Below are 13849 nucleotides of genomic sequence, written 5' to 3'. Positions count from 1 at the left end.
AAGTGGATGCTGGGGTTCCTGAAAGGACCATGGGGAATAGCGGCTCCGCAGGAGACAGGGCACAAAAAAGTAAAGCTTTTACCAGATCAGGTGGTGTGCACTGGCTCCTCCCCCCATGACCCTCCTCCAGACTCCAGTTAGATTTTGTGCCCGAACGAGAAGGGTGCAATCTAGGTGGCTCTCCTAAAGAGCTGCTTAGAGAAAGTTTAGCTTAGGTTTTTTACTTTACAGTGAGTCCTGCTGGCAACAGGATCACTGCAACGAGGGACTTAGGGGAGAAGTAGTGAACTCACCTGCGTGCAGAGTGGATTTGCTGCTTGGCTACTGGACACTAGCTCCAGAGGGACGATCACAGGTACAGCCTGGATGGTCACCGGAGCCGCGCCGCCGGCCCCCTTGCAGACGCTGAAGAGAGAAGAGGTCCAAAATCGGCGGCTGAAGACTCCTGAGTCTTCATAAAGGTAGCGCACAGCACTGCAGCTGTGCGCCATTTTCCTCTCAGCACACTTCACACAACAGTCACTGAGGGTGCAGAGCGCTGGGGGGGGCGCTCTGAGAGGCAAATAAAAACCTTATTAGAGGCAAAAAATACCTCACATATAGCCCACAGAGGCTATATGGAGATATTTAACCCCTGCCTAACTTCAAAAATAGCGGGAGACGAGCCCGCCGTAAAAGGGGCGGGGCCTATCTCCTCAGCACACAGCGCCATTTTCTCTCACAGAAAAGCTGGAGAGAAGGCTCCCAGGCTCTCCCCTGCACTGCACTACAGTAACAGGGTTAAAACAGAGAGGGGGGGCACTGATTTTGGCGATATTGTATATATATAAAAGATGCTATAAGGGAGAAACACTTATATAAGGTTGTCCCTATATAATTATAGCGTTTTTGGTGTGTGCTGGCAAACTCTCCCTCTGTCTCCCCAAAGGGCTAGTGGGTCCTGTCCTCTGTCAGAGCATTCCCGGTGTGTGTGCTGTGTGTCGGTACGTGTGTGTCGACATGTATGAGGACGATGTTGGTGAGGAGGCGGAGAAATTGCCTGTAATGGTGATGTCACTCTCTAGGGAGTCGACACCGGAATGGATGGCTTATTTAGAGAATTACGTGAGAATGTCAACACGCTGCAAGGTCGGTTGACGACATGAGACGGCCGACAATCTATTAGGACCGGTCCAGGCGTCTCAGAAACACCGTCAGGGGTTTTAAAAACGCCCATTTACCTCAGTCGGTCGACACAGACACAGACACGGACACTGAATACAGTGTCGACGGTGAATAAACAAACGTATTTCTCATTAGGGCCACACGTTAAGGGCAATGAAGGAGGTGTTACGTGTTTCTGATACTACAAGTACCACAAGAAAGGGTATTATGTGGGAGTGGAAAAAACTACCTGTAGTTTTTCCTGAATCAGATAAAATAAAATGAAGTGTGTGATGATGCGTAGGGTTACCCCGATAGCAAATATTGGCGTTATACCCTTTCCCGCCAGAAATTAGGGTACGTTGGGAAACACCCCTTAGGGTGATAAGGCGCTCACACGCTTATCAAGTGGCGTTACCGTCTCCAGATACGGCCGCCCTCAAGGAGCCAGCTGATAGGAAGCTGAAAAAAAATATCCTAAAAAGTATATACACACATACGTTGGTTATACTGCGACCAGCGATCGCCATCAGCCTGGAGATGCAGTGCTGGGTTGGCTTGGTCGGATTCCCTGACTGAAAATATTTTATTCATGTAGAGCATTTAATAGGATGCATTCTATATATATGTATGTGAGATGCACAGAGGGATATTTGCTCTCTGGCATCAAGATAAGTGCGTTGTCCATATCTCCCAGAAGATGTCAGGGACACGACAGTGGTCAGGTGATACAGATCCCATACGGCAGATGGAAGTATTGCTGTATAAAGGGAAGGAGTTATTTGGGGGTCGGTCCATCGGACCTGGGGACCACAGCAACAGCTGGGAAAACCTTTTTTACCCCAAGTTACATCTCAGCTAAAAAAGACACCGTCTTTTCAGCCTCAATCTTTCCTTTCCCATGAGGGCATGCAGGCAAAAGGCCAGTCATATCTGCCCAGACATAGAGGTAAGGGAAGTAGACTGCAGCAGGCAGCCCTTTCCCAGGAAAAGAAGCCCTCCACCGCGTCTGCCAAGTCCTCAGCATGACGCTGGGGCCGTGCAAGCGGACTCAAGGTGGGGGGGTAGTCTCAAGAGTCTCAGGGCGCAGTGGGATCACTCGCAAGTTGACCCCTAGATCGTACGAGTATTATCCCAGGGGTAAAGATTGGAGAGTCGAGACATCTTCTCCTCGCAGGTTCCTGAAGTCTGCTTTACCAACGGCTCCCTCCGACAGGGAGGCAGCATTGGAAACAATTCACAAGCTGTATATCCAGCAGGTGATAATCAAAGTACCCCTCCTACGACAAGGAAAAGGGTATTATTTTTCCACACTATATTGTGGTACTGAAGCCAGACGGCTTGGTGACACATAGTCTAAATCTAAAATGTTTTGAACACTTACATAAAAGGTTCAAATCGAGATAAAGTCACTCAGAGCAGTGATAGCGAACCGGAAAAAAGGGGACTATATGGTGTCCCTGGACATCAAGGATTACCTCCATGTCCAAATTTTGTCCTTCTCATCAAGGGTACCTCTGGTTCGTGGTACAGAACTGTCAATATCAGTTTCAGACGATGCCGTTTGAATTATCCACGGCACCCCGGGCCTTTTTACCAAGGTAATGGCCGAAAAGATGTTTCTTCAAAGAAAAAAGGCATCTAAATTATCCCTTACTTGCACGACCTAAAAAGGGCAAGTTCCAGAGAACAGTTGGAGGTCGGAAGAGCACTATCTAAAGTAGTTCTTCGACGGCACGACTGGATTCTAAATATTCCAAGAATCGCAGCTGTTTTCCGACGATACGTCTGCTGTTCCTAGGGATGATTCTGGACACGGTTCAGAAAAAGATTTTTCTTCCCGAGGAAAAAGCCAAGGAGTTATCCGACCTGTCAGGAACCTCCTAAAACCAGGAAAGGTGTCTGTACATCAATGCACAAGAGTCCTGGGAAAAATGGTGGCTTTTTACGAAGCAATTCCATTCGGCAGATTCCATGCAAGAATTTTCCAAAGGGATCTGTTGGACAAATGGTCAGGGTCGCATCCTCAGATGCACCTGCGAATAACCCGGTCGCCAAGGACAAGGGTATATCTTCTGTGGTGGTTGCAAAAGGCTCATCTATTGGAGGGCCGCAGATTCGGCATACAGGATTTGATCCTGGTGACCACGGACGCCAGCCTGAGAGGTTGGGGAGCAGTCACACAAGGAAGAAACTTCCAGGGGGTATGGACGAACCTGGAAAAGTCTCTTCACATAAACATTCTGGTACTAAGAGCAATCTAAAATGCTCTAAGCCAGGCGGAACCACTCCTGCAAGGAAAACCGGTGTTGATTCAGTCGGACAACATCACGGCGGTCGCCCATGTAAACAGACAGGGCGGCACAAGAAGCAGGAGTGCAATGGCAGAAGCTGCCAAGATTCTTCGCTGGGCGGAGAATCACGTAATAGCACTGTCAGCAGTGTTCTTCCCGGGCGTGGACAACTGGGAAGCAGACTTCCTCAGCAGACACGATATTCACCCGGGAGAGGGGGGTCTTCATCCAGAAGTCTTCCACATGCTAATAAACTGTTGGGAAAGACCAATGGTAGACATGATGGCGTCTCGCCTCAACAAGAAACTGGACAAGTATTGCGCCAGGTCAAGAGATCCACAGGCAATAGCTGTGGACGCACTGGTAACACCTTGGGTGTACAAATCAGTATATGTGTTTCCTCCTCTGCCTCTCATACCAAAGGTATTGAAGATTATACGGTGAGGAGGAGTAAGAACAATACTAGTGGCTCCGGATGGCCAAGAAGGACTTGGTACCCGGAACTTCAAGAGTTGGTCACGGACGACCCGTGCCCTCTACTTCTGAGAAGGGACCTGCTACAACAGGGTCCCTGTCTCTTTCAAGACTTACCGCGGCTGCGTTTGACGGCATGGCGGTTGAACGCCAGATCCTAAAAGGGAAAGGCATTCCAGAAGAAGTCATTCCTACCTTGATTAAGGCAAGGAAGGAAGTCACCGCGAAACATTATCACCGCATTTGGCGAAAATATGTCGCGTGGTGCGAGGATTGGAGTGTTCCGACGGAGGAATTTCAACTGGGTCGTTTCCTACATTTCCTACAATCAGGATTGTCTATGGGTCTCAAATTGAGATCTATTAAGGTTCAAATTTCGGCCCTGTCAATATTCTTCCAAAAAGAATTGGCCTCAGTTCCTGAGGTACAGACTTTTGTTAAAGGAGTACTGCATATACAGCCTCCTGTGGTGCCTCCGGTGGCACCGTGGGATCTAAATGTAGTTTTAGATTTCCTCAAATCCCATTGGTTTGAACCATTGAAAAAGGTGGATTTTAAATATCTCACATGGAAAGTGACTATGTTACTGGCCCTGGCTTCCGCCAGGAGAGTATCTGAATTGGCGGCTTTATCTTATAAAAGCCCTTATCTAATCTTCCATTCGGATAGGGCAGAACTGAGGACTCGTCCGCATTTTCTCCCTAAGGTGGTATCAGCGTTTCACCTGAACCAACCTATTGTGGTGCCTGCGGCCACTGGCGACTTGGAGGACTCCAAGTTGTTGGACGTTGTCAGAGCCTTAAAAATATACATTTCAAGGACGGCTGAAGTCAGAAAATCTGACTCGCTGTTGATACTATATGCACCCAACAAGTTGGGTGCCCCTGCTTCTAAGCAGACGATTGCTCGTTGGATTTGTAACACAATTCAACTTGCTCATTCTGTGGCAGGCCTGCCACAGCCTAAATCTGTTAAGGCCCATTCCACAAGGAAGGTGGGCTCATCTTGGGCGGCTGCCCGAGGGGTCTCGGCATTACAATTCTGTCGAGCAGCTACGTGGTCGGGGGAAAACACGTTTGTAAAATTCTACAAATTTGATACCCTGGCAAAAGAGGACTTGGAATTCTCTCATTCGGTGCTGCAGAGTCATCCGCACTCTCCCGCCCGTTTGGGAGCTTTGGTATAATCCCCATGGTCCTTTCAGGAACCCCAGCATCCACTTAGGACGATAGAGAAAATAAGAATTTACTTACCGATAATTCTATTTCTCGGAGTCCGTAGTGGATGCTGGGCGCCCATCCCAAGTGCGGATTATCTGCAATACTGTACATAGTTATTGTTAACAAATTCGGGTTATATTGTTAAGGAGCCATCTTTAAGAGGCTCTTTCTGTTATCATACTGTTAACTGGGTTTAGATCACAAGTTGTACGGTGTGATTGGTGTGGCTGGTATGAGTCTTACCCGGGATTCAAATTGCCTCCCTTATTGTGTACGCTCGTCCGGGCACAGTACCTAACTGGAGTCTGGAGGAGGGTCATGGGGGGAGGAGCCAGTGCACACCACCTGATCTGGTAAAAGCTTTACTTTTTTGTGCCCTGTCTCCTGCGGAGCCGCTATTCCCCATGGTCCTTTCAGGAACCCCAGCATCCACTACGGACTCCGAGAAATAGAATTATCGGTAAGTAAATTCTTATTTTTTCTATATTGAACCTCATTCTCCATTTAGACGCCCAGATTTCAAGTTTACATAAGTCATTCTGCAGAGACTCCACATCTATTTCTGCATTAATTACCCTACACAGTTTAGCATCATCTGCAAAGATTGACACTGTGCTTTTCAGGCCTATTTCTAGGTCATTGATAAATATGTTGAACAGTAGTGGCCCGAGTACGGACCCCTGTGGCATTCCGCTGACTACTGTTGTCCAGCTTGAGGACTTCCTGTTGACCACTACTCACTGTGCCCTGTTGTCCAGCCAGTTACTTATCCATGTACAAACAGTTTTTCCTATGCCAAGCTCTTTTAATTTGATAATTAGTCTCCTGTGAGGCACTGTAACGAAGGCTTTTGCAAAATCTAAGTAGACCACATCCACTACTTTTCCTTGATCAAGATTGTCGCTCACTTCCTCGTAGAAGTTAACTAAGTTAGTTTGACATGATCTGTCCCTCACAAACCCATGCTGGTTTTTGCTAATAATCTTACTGGTCTGCACATAATCCTGTATGCTATCCCTTAGAATTCCTTCCAATATTTTCCCCACTATAGATGTCAAACTAAAGCAAACAATGGAACAGTTTAGTTTCCACTCTAACTTTTCCCTTTTGTTCCATCTGAGGGTTGTGAAGTGGGTTGTGGCCTTGCCGGTACTAGAGGGTTTGTGATATGCATTGTTTTATGGATTGTTTTTTATCTTTTTTAACCATACATTAATGTACATTAAGAAAGCATACAAGACATATGCACTTTTTTGCCGGTGAACACAAATTGTGAACAGGATTTTGTGTTGTGGTGGACTTTTGGAGTAAAAATACCTTTTGGTGAACATAGGGCACTTATTGGAGGTGTGCTATATACCAATAAGACAAGCAGAGTGAATGTGAATATATTTGGAGATACTGAGGGTGAAGACATAAAAGATACCTTTATAGGAATATAGGGCCTTATTCCAAGTCAGTGGTGGATCCTTTTTCCGTTTTGAAGAGATGAAAATAACCAGTATATATACAATTCGATTGTGTTTCTTCTCTTTGAGGATACCTGTGGTGGAAGTCCAGCAGGAGGATATTAACATACAGTATATAGAACAGCGCTTGGGAATCGTTCCATTGTTTGCTTTGGTGATTGTAATAAGGAGTAGTGCTCTTAGGTTAGGAGTCTGAGCTGCTGTTTGTGGGCGCAAGTTAATATTATCTATTTCCTCTCTACGTATAGATGTCAAACTAACCGGCCTGTAGTTACCCGGATGATTTTTGGATCCTTTTTAAATAATGGCACTACCTGTGCTATACGCCAATCCTTCGGTACCATGCCAGATCTAATTGAACTATTGAAAATCAAGTATACGGGTCTTGCTAGTTGTGACCTAAGCTCCATAAGAACCCTCGGATGAAGTCCTTCCGGGCCAGGTGATTTATTAATCTTTATTTTGCGTAATCTCTCCCTGATTAATTCTTCACTTAAACAAGTATCTAACCATGATTCCTTACTATCACTATCGCTATGCACTACTCCCACCCTCAGTTCTTCTCTGGTGAACACTGATGAAAAAAATTTGTTCGGTATTTCTGCTTTTGATTCGTCATCATTTAACAATACTCCAAATTCATCTTTTATTGGACCTATGTTCTCCTTTTTTAACCTTTTACTGTTTATGTATTCAAAAAAAGTTTTAGGATTGTTTTTACTCTCTACAGCAATTTGCTTTCCATTTTCAATTTTAGCTGCTCTTATTGCATTTTAGAATCTTTTATTGCATTCCTTGTAATACTGGAATGAATCCTCCTTTCCATTAGATTTAAATGCTTTGAAAGCACGCTTCTTTTTATCGATTTCGGCCTTGACCTTCTTGTTAAGCCACATTGGTTTGAGTTTGGTACTCCTGCGCTTACTGCCCATGGGAATAAATTTGTGAATATTGCTATCTAGCAACCCTTTTAAAGCATCCCACATTTCTGAAGTGTTCTTACCATGAAACAAAACTTCCCACTCATTGTCGTTTAATGCACATCTCAGCATACTGAAGTTAGCCTTCCTAAAGTTAAATGTTTTTGTTGAACCCTTAGTGCTATGTTTCCTGAAACTGATGTCGAATGTGATCACATAGTGATCACTGTTCCCCAAAGTCTCCCCAACTTTTGTATTCGATATGATGTCCACATTATTAGTAATTACTAGATCTAGAGTAGTTTTACCCCTAGTTGGGTACTCGACTAATTGAGCCAAGTAGTGATCTTTTAACATATTTATGAAGCGGTTGCCCCACACATGAATCGTTACTCCAATTAATATCAGAATAGTTAAAATCCCCAATCACTAGGATGTCCCCCAATCCTGCAGCCCTTTCGATTTGCTGCAAGAGTTGTTCTTCCTCATGTATGCTAATATCTGGCTGTTTGTAGCACGTGCCTATAACTAGTTTTTCTGCACCAATACCCCCACTTGAGATTTCAACCCATAGTGACTCCACATTATCTCCAGTCCCCTCATAGATAACCTCCTTTAGGTATGGTTTAAGAGATGGTTTAACATCAAGACATACACCTCCTCCTCTTTTGCTTGCCCTGTACCTCCTGAAAAGAGAATACCCCTCCAATTTTGCAACCCAGTCGTGAGAGTCATCCCACCGTGTTTCCGTAATACCTATAATGTCATACTCAGCCTTTGATGCTACCAATTCCAATTCCCCCATTTTACCTGCTAGACTTCTTAGTTTAGTGGTTCCCTTATCTGCTTATTTTTTTAAAGGTATCCTATCATGGTTTACTAAAGCCTCCCTAGAGTTACTCTTACGGACTGTCCTTCTCGCTCCCTTTCCACCCCCACCATACTTAATACTGTCCACCTTACTCTTCTCTTTGATCAGCCCAGTGTTTCAGCCTAAATTCTCCGCCCTGACATAAGTATTTATCCCTTATGCTACATACATCCTTTTCTATATGCTGTAATGATGACACTTAAATGTTGTTAGTTAATGTTTTGGCAATACCTTTGATAATAATAATGTGTGTGTGTGTGTGTGTGTGTGTGTGTGTGTGTGTGTGTGTGTGTAAATCTGGCTCTGATACTAGCCAGTACCTCTCCAGCCATTGACCTCATCACACCTCATTGGCTGTCGCAGGACATTGCCGGCTATACTTGGGGATATCAACCACAAGCCAGGGGGGCTTTTTATTTATCTCTGTAAGACAAATTAACTGTTTAGCGTATATTGTTATGCCTTGTTGGGTCACAGCCAGGGTAGGGATGGCAATCAGACCACTGTCCACTGATGGTTATTATTGATGACGATTGTACAATGTATCATTGATGGTGACAAACTATGTGATAACGTGCCATGGATGGTTTAACCATCGGTGGTACACACATGAGCAGAAATACAGCCCCGCGGGTTAGTTCTCACTTGGCCGCACACTGTACATGTGTAAGAGCCAAAAGTGGTGCAGCTATGCAGGGCTGCTGACTGACAGCTGAGCCTGTCAAATCAGCTATAGAATGAGGCAGTGCCATCGACATCCCTGCCCACTGTATGTATGTCACTCACCACATGCTATGTGCCGGGATACTGATGGCCTGCCTCACTCTGTAGCTCACCTGACAGGCTCAGCAGTCAGTCAGCAGCCCTGCATAGCTGCACTGCCTCCATTCCTTACACACAGTCACTGTCACAGGCCTATGGCTACCATCAACGGCAGGAAACCATTCAGATCTCCACCATCGAAGATAAACTTATTCAACATCGGTTGACCATCAGTGGTTTTGAACCATCGATGGTTGATGGCCATCCCTATGCCAGTGTATAGGTAATTGAAAAGAGAGAGAAAGTGACAGAACTACGGCAAGAGGTGAAATGTTGTGCTTGATTTTAACATGCACCTTACATGCCCCACCATTATTATAAGTTTTGACTATAGTTATATATAACTTTATGTTATTATTTTATTCATAAATTTTAGATGCATGTTCTGTTCAGCTCTTACATTTTCACAGTAATTAGATACTGTATATACAAATCACATACACATAGGACAGGACCGAACATCTCTTAGGAAATTCTGCTTGTTAAAAATAAGTATCACATCTACTATTTATAATACAGCCGTCCTGTCAGCCTATGGTAGTTCCACCCTCTTTGCATTACAAGGCTTGGCTTGTAAAACCAGTCTGACTTACTGTATTCTTCTTGTTGTGACACTGAAATATTTTGATTTATATACAGTAGAATAGTCAGGACCGTCAGATAAACAAGAAGAGACAGAGAAGGTATAAGATCTGCGATCGGTGAGTATACACTGCAGACAAATAGGTGAAATACAGGGTAATATTTGAAATACACTGTAGCTGCTATTACTGAAATCTATTGGGTATCAGTTTACAGTGATGACTAATGAATTTATCTGGGTATTCTGATGTTTATATATATATATATATATATATATATATATATATATAGTATGTACTAAGGTGGAATGTGATTATATGTACTAATGATTATAAACCAAGAATAAGACACTGATGCAGTATTGGTCAAGTGCCAACAATCTCCACATTGCAGCTATCAGCTAATGACAGATACAGAATGTGATGCCAGAAACACAGTAGCCGGGTAACCAGTCATTTAAGAGCAATACAAAATTGTGACTGTAGTTTGTTAAGTGAGGCTGTTGAACTACAACATCTAGCAAGCTCTGCCTGACAGTAATAGGGTAACAGGCTGTATAGTTCAATAAGCCACAGTACTGTTCTTTTTATTGAGACTTTTAAATAGGTTTCAGTACAAATTCTATTCATATTTACCTTAGAGTTTCTATATGTTAGCTGTTTATAGTCTTTTATACTAGTCAAAACAGTGAATTCAGGTCTGGTTTGTACCCACATATGTGACCTGCTAAAGTCCCAGCTATATAAGGTGTCAGTCTAGATAGGCTGTTTCCCATTAGGGATATTTACCAGTCCTTGGATATTGAGGTCCAGACAGTTCTTAAAGCTTACGGTCATTAGGTCGACATGTATTAGGTCGACATGGTCACTAGGTCGACATGGTCATTAGGGAAAAGTAGATACTGGCGCCGGCTGTTTCTCAAAATAAAGAACGAAAACAATTATAACAATTTAAAAAATCTCATATTTAATTAAATCTAAGAAATATGTAAATAGCACATGAATAAAATGATAAATAATAATCACATATAAATAAAATTAGTAGCAATAATATCCTAATGGAAAATTGAGAGTCTCTCATATGCTCCTGAGGAAGCTGGTGTGGACATAGACCAGCGAAACGCGTTGAGCCATTACTCTCATATGACCACGGGCATCACACTGATTTTCACCTGGCATTCTCTGGCAACACTTTGGGACTCTTTTCGAATCCTCAAGAACCTCTACAAACGGTACCGTTTCTGACGTCTCCATTTGCTCCCCTGCTGCTATTGGACCTCTATCTGCAATTGAGAACCAAGGGGACCTTCAACTGAGACCATGGTAATATTTCCAACCATTTATTCATGAGGATTACTTGGAGGACAGAGTTCTAGCCAGACCACCAGTGATATTGCCCCACTTGAATGGAAGTGGTCAATAAGCCATCAGAGAGACTCTCAATTTTCCATTAGGATATTATTGCTACTAATTTTATTTATATGTGATTATTATTTATCATTTTATTCATGTGCTATTTACATATTTCTTAGATTTAATTAAATATGAGATTTTTTAAATTGTTATAATTGTTTTCGTTCTTTATTTTGAGAAACAGCCGGCGCCAGTATCTACTTTTCCCTAACTTTGTTTCTATACCATTTGGGACTAACCATCCCTATACAGGCTGCCGTTGATAGCACACTCACTGATTCTTTTGTTGCTCATTTTTCGACATGGTCATTAGGTTGACATGAACAATGTCGACATGGAAAAAGGTCGACATGAGTTTTTCACATTTTTTTTTTTTTACTTTTTCATACTTTATGATCCACGTGGACTACAACTGGGAACGGTAACCTGCCTGAAGCATGGTGACAAAGCGAGCCATGTGAGAGGACACGGTGCACTAATTGGGGTTCCCCGTCAGTTTACGAAGAAAACGACACCAGAAAAAGTAAAAAACAAACTCATGTCAACCTTTTTCCATGTCGACCTTGTTCATGTCGACCTAATGACCACGTCGACCTGCTGACCCTGTCGACCTTATGCATGTCGACCAATAGCGATCGACCTAATGACTGTCGACCTAAGTCTTGTCCACCTAATGACCCATACCCGTCCTTAAGCAAGCGTGGTTTTGGCTGAAGAGATGGCAGATGGCCGGTGCTGATGTGTCTGAGCAACATGCAGTCCTAATTTTTAGGGTCCAGAGGAGTCACTGTAGCATCAATGGAAGGTGCAAATGAGCTTTTAAAAGGTTGAGCAGCTGCTTAACATGTTTCAATCTCCCCCTAAAACTACTGCCGACCAGGGCTTAGTGAAAACTGCCAGAGGGAACGTAGGATCATATCCCTCCTCGCAACCTGAACTCCTGCATGTGTAATGGGCTCATAAGTGAGCATAACTATACCCCTTAGTGTTATAACAGGTTCTTTGTGATTGCTTCTATATTATGAATGTCGTCCAAAATGTATTTGCCACATACACAGTTTAACTTTGCTTTTCAAACCTTGATAATTGCTGTAATTGACAAGTATTTTTCTCTAAGCCGCACATGTTGTTCTCCCGTACAATGCAGGGACTGATTGCTCCTTAATTTGCTATGTTGTTGCCTGGAAACGGAGAAACTTTGTAAGTGTTGTTTGAAAAACTTGAACAATTTGCAGCCTCTCCTCTGTTCTCTTTGTGTTCCATTGAAGTCTTCGTACTGTAAGGGAGAGCTTTGAGGGAACGTGTTATGGGTTCCAGTATACAGAACACGTTCATTGTGGCTGGATGTAAGAAATATCTTTGATGATGATGCCAAAACCAATTAGGGAATAATAGTACATAGCCTGGACTTCACATAGAGCCTGTAAATGGACAGGGAGCTTTAGTTTACAGGAAGATTAACCACTCACTTTAAATAAAGGACTTTAATTTCTCGCATACACTATATTGTGTTTTACAGAGCAAATACTGTTTCTGATGACTATATATTATCCCATGCAATTTCACACACTATATTGGATTTTCATGAGACACACTCAGTTAACAATATCTTTCAAGACAAAATACAAAGATCACCCCCTTTTGAATCATAGCACTGGTTGTGCGCTCAAAAAACCCGTGTCACAATCAAACACTTTCATTATGTCCATTTTCACTGAGTTATTACGATATTTGATATAAATTTCCCACCTCTTGTAGAATTTGCATGTTGCCTGATGTAGGTATTAGTTGGTGCTGATATTTTCTGCTGTTCAACAGGACAAATCAAGATAGAACATTTTGATAGAATGTGTGGCTAGGGGATGGGAGAGTCCCCAACTATGGGTTTGATTCTAAGAAATACACAATGCCGATATTTACGCAAGTTAAGCAATTATTGTCCAACTACGTATGGGGGTTGGTTGCACAGCACATGCACCAAGGTACATTAGCGATGCGGCTCACAGTAAGGATTTATTCCGTGATTGATTGACAGTGAGGGACCCTTTGGCGGAGGTAATGGGGAGCAGCAGCAAAAACCCATGCGTGTGTAGAACATTTTCAGTGTGTTTCCCAGCTGACATCTGTAATCTCATACACAGAAAACATGGCACCAACATCTCGCTTCATGCGGCCATTCTGCGTGACCATAGGGTTATTGAGATGGTTGTTTATCAGAGGATCTGTGACCACCTTTGAGTGTTTGTACACAGATGTCAGCTGTGGAACTAGCAGTGATGCAGCCAGTGCACGCCGCTATTCAGGGGACCACAGTCTCCAGCTTTACACGGAGTCAAAGTTGCTCATTAGTACACCGCCATGCTGTGGGCCGTGACAAGAGGTCCCTGGGGACACGTTCCGGGCAGAGACCAGGAGGAGGGGCAGCCTCCCCTCTCATCTCTCTCCAGCTTCTCCCCCCTGCCTTCTGAGTGACTACCAGGAACAGAATGGCTGCTGGTGTTGAAGGGGAGGTGGTAACACTGGGGATGACGATCGTGTCCAGGTGGATAAGAGGAACAGCCCTGCCTGTAGAGAGAGCCAGCCCATCTCACAGACTGATTAGCCAGCCAAGGCAGTCACGCTGATCTGAAGTGGGTCCAGGC

At 43.7% G+C, this 13849-nt stretch overlaps 1 protein-coding gene across 3 annotated transcripts in view; it reads left to right on the top strand.

Moving 5' to 3' along the window:
• LOC134928377 (carbonic anhydrase 13-like) overlaps window positions 1-13849 on the top strand; it is a 118485-nt gene that overhangs the window by 48736 nt on the left and 55900 nt on the right. The window contains exons 4-5 of one of the 3 annotated variants that reach the window (XM_063924056.1): window positions 6849-7042; window positions 9853-9914. The exons of 1 other annotated variant lie outside the window; for it this stretch is intronic. The gene's annotated coding sequence lies outside the window, so the exon portion shown is untranslated. The remainder of the gene's footprint in view (window positions 1-6848; window positions 7043-9852; window positions 9915-13849) is intronic. One more of the 3 variants, XM_063924055.1, reaches the window with a different exon arrangement.

Source organism: Pseudophryne corroboree, chromosome 5 (assembly GCF_028390025.1).
Source record: "Pseudophryne corroboree isolate aPseCor3 chromosome 5, aPseCor3.hap2, whole genome shotgun sequence".
Classification (NCBI taxonomy): Eukaryota; Metazoa; Chordata; class Amphibia; order Anura; family Myobatrachidae; genus Pseudophryne; species Pseudophryne corroboree.
Note: the sequence above shows the minus strand (reverse complement) of the source record. Positions and strands in the feature narration are given on the sequence as shown.